Raw genomic sequence first — 3,094 nt, forward strand, 5'->3', positions numbered from 1 at the left:
CACCCCAAACTCCAGGTGTAGGCACAACTCTGGGCCTCAGCCTCTTTAAAATCGTCACCTTTCAAAGTTAATTATGCGACATGAGCAATAAATATTTAAAATATATCAGATATCATTTTTTTAAGCATAGCCTTGAAGCTCAGGGTGTGTTTACATGCTTTGCTGGCAGAACAGACCTAAATGTGTGTTTTTAAAATCCCAATCCCATCAGGATGTCAAGCAAACAACACCTCCACCCAACTTCCATATACTTCAAATACATGGATGCTGCTGTTAGCTGGAGAAAGAGCTGAGTCTAACTGGGAAATTCCAGGTTTATGTAATTCCTAACCTCATTTCTTGCATTGTGCTGCAGCCTTGTCCTGTGATAATCCATCCCTTCATCCCAGTGATGGAATGGCTGCAGCCAGACGTGCCAGGGAGCCCTGAGCCCGTGATGTGACAGCCCAACCAGACTTTGAAACCACATCTCTGGAGGTGAGAGGCTCATGCATTAACCCACTTGTGCTGCTACATTTTTAAAGCACTTTTTTTAATACTGAAAAGAAGAAAATCATCCTATGTTTTGGAACAAAACCCAAAAAGCATCAAGGGTTGAAATAGATGGTGCTGGCAGAAATTCAAATGCAAAGAGAAGTTGGATTTGGTATATTCTGGTTTATTTTGGGGCGGGGTTGTTCAGCATCCTGCTGTTTTGAGGTGCTGGGAGCTGGATGCCAGGGCACTACTACCCCACTCCCAGTGCCAGAACACAACATATCTTCACCCCAAAAAGCCAAATTGAGGTTTTGGCTGAAGGAACGTGTTGTATGTGATATTTGGCTGGTTAGCCACTGGCTCCTCAGCTATTTTCCTGCACTTTCTCTCCTCCCTCCCCCACAATTAGATTGTCTAAGTGCATACTGCAATATTTAATACCAGATTTCAACGTCCTGCTCAGATTTTTCTATCACCTGTGGCTGGATGCTGTGATGTTGGAGTATGAAGAGGGGGTCGGGGGCTCTTTTCCCAGTTTTGGAGCAGGCTGGGATGCACCACCACCTCCTGTCCATGGCTTCACCAACTCACCTGGTGCTGCCTCACTTTTCCCAAAGAATTTCCCCTGTGCCAGTGCAGTGTCCCCAGTTTTGTGAAGTACATGGGTGAGACAGGTCTGGGACAAGGAAACTCTTATTTATAAACATGGCCTTGTCAGGATTTGTGTCAAAGTCTCTGGGGATGCCCTCCAGCTTCCTTAAATTTCATTTTTTAATAATGAATATAATTTTGAGTTTTACAAGCCCAAACATGTCTAAAACTAATAAACATTTTATACACGTGTCAAAAGATGCTTCAGAAGCAGCCAAACCATGGATTTTTTAACAACTGAGGGGGGATAACAGCAAAAATCCACAACACACTCCTTGTTTGCCAAGTTCCTGCAGCCTGAGCAAATTTTTTAGAGATGAGTTACAAACCCCAGATTAATGGAGCTTTAATGGAAGTGCTGACACTTCCTAAAACTGGAGCCACCCTACAAGAACCCCACATCCCACTGCTGACCCCATCCCTCCTTCTCAGTGGGGGAATAATGCAGCACTTGAGAGAATTAACACACAGGGGGGAGCCCCCGAGTGTTCTCACCCTCTTTTCTTCTTGGAGCTTGCAGGGAAGGGATTTGGCAGGAGGATTTGGCAGCCTGGCTGCTCGTGGGGAAACAAAAAAGAGCAGCTATCAGTGCAAAACGGAGCGGTCTCTGTGGCTGGTGGCCACCCAGCCCCGCTGGCCCCCGCTTCAAACACACAGCGCTGGGTTTGTGCTGGGGCTTAGGAGGAAAGGCTCTTACAGCCTCCATCCAAGGGCTGGAGTTATCTCCCCTTGGAAATGCCACTTATCGATTCTTTGATGGTTTTTTGGGAGGTGTTTGCATCAAGAAGACCGACTGGTTCGGTTTCCTGGGGTTGCTCCATGCTGGGAAGATGGATTTGGGGTTGTGTGTCTGTGTTCAGACGTGCAGCTCCTCTGCGAGGTGTATGTGGGGATGTACAGCTGCACGTGAGGAAAGCCTGGCTGGTACACAGCAGCTGGCTCACTTTTATCACCAGCTTTGCCATAAAACATCCCATTTTAATAATCAAATTAGAGCCGAGGCAAACCTGCACAGGTGAGAGGAAATCTGTGAGCGTGATCAAAACCACATTTCTGATTCAGGACGGGATCGCAGGCTACGGGGAGGTACATCTGTAAATTATACAGGAAGCTTTCTTCAACAACTGATTCACCCTGACAGTTTTACTGGAGTATATGAAAATTAGTATTAAAGATGTGATATGTAGGCTTCTTTCCAGGAATTCCAATCTGGTTTCAATAAAATGAAAACACTGATTGGAAGTGAAGTTGCCTTCCGGTTTTGCCTTTGGCTATTATGTGTTCATTCGTGAAATGACTGAATTCCACAACTACTTTTAATATTCACCTTTTGAGTTCATCTCCTGTACTGGACACATTGGAATGATTAAAATAGCACCGACTCCTGAAGCCGGATTCTCTTTAATTTGAAACAGCCTAGGTGCTGAGGACGAAAAAATATTAAAAAAAAAATGAATGCTCTGTTAAGTCCATCCTTCCCTAGCATCCAGTTGCTTCAGTGTGTGTTTAGGGTGGAATACTAATAAAGAAGTGGATGAAACATCCCTGAATAACTGTGAAAGAACACAGTTCCATGCTCCCTGTCCCTGCAGGTCACTGCTCCTGGTGGTGCCTGCTGGCTGGAAGGTTTGTGTGCTCCGATGCTCTGGATCTCTCCGTGCCCGCCGTGCTTTGGCATCTGCCTGGCCCTGCACATCAGTGCCACTGTGTGCTGAGCTCCTGCCAGGGACTGGGCCTGGGGAAAGGGGTGCAGAGCAGAGATTTGGGGCCAGCAGATGTAAATATCAAAGATATCTGGGGTTTCACAATACAAACTGTTGCGTTCCAGCTCATTCTTCCAAACTGCTTTTGCGCGCGGGAGTTCTGTGCCAGATGAGTAGACCAGCTCCTTGCAGAGCATGAGTGATTTTATGCGTTGAGGAGCTCATAAAGAAATCCAAATTCCCTTGGTTTGCTAACACCTTCC

The 3,094-nt window shown here is 46.1% G+C and overlaps 1 long non-coding RNA gene across 1 annotated transcript in view; it reads left to right on the forward strand.

The window, feature by feature from the left end:
* The first annotated feature begins 377 nt into the window (after window positions 1-377).
* Window positions 378-3,094, forward strand: part of LOC110478378 (uncharacterized) — a 7,347-nt gene continuing 4,630 nt past the window's right edge. The window contains exon 1 of the long non-coding RNA XR_002466754.1: window positions 378-477. This is a non-coding gene — a long non-coding RNA (uncharacterized LOC110478378). The remainder of the gene's footprint in view (window positions 478-3,094) is intronic.

The sequence above is a fragment of the Lonchura striata genome, chromosome 7 (genome assembly GCF_046129695.1).
Source record: "Lonchura striata isolate bLonStr1 chromosome 7, bLonStr1.mat, whole genome shotgun sequence".
In the NCBI taxonomy this organism is placed as follows: Eukaryota; Metazoa; Chordata; class Aves; order Passeriformes; family Estrildidae; genus Lonchura; species Lonchura striata.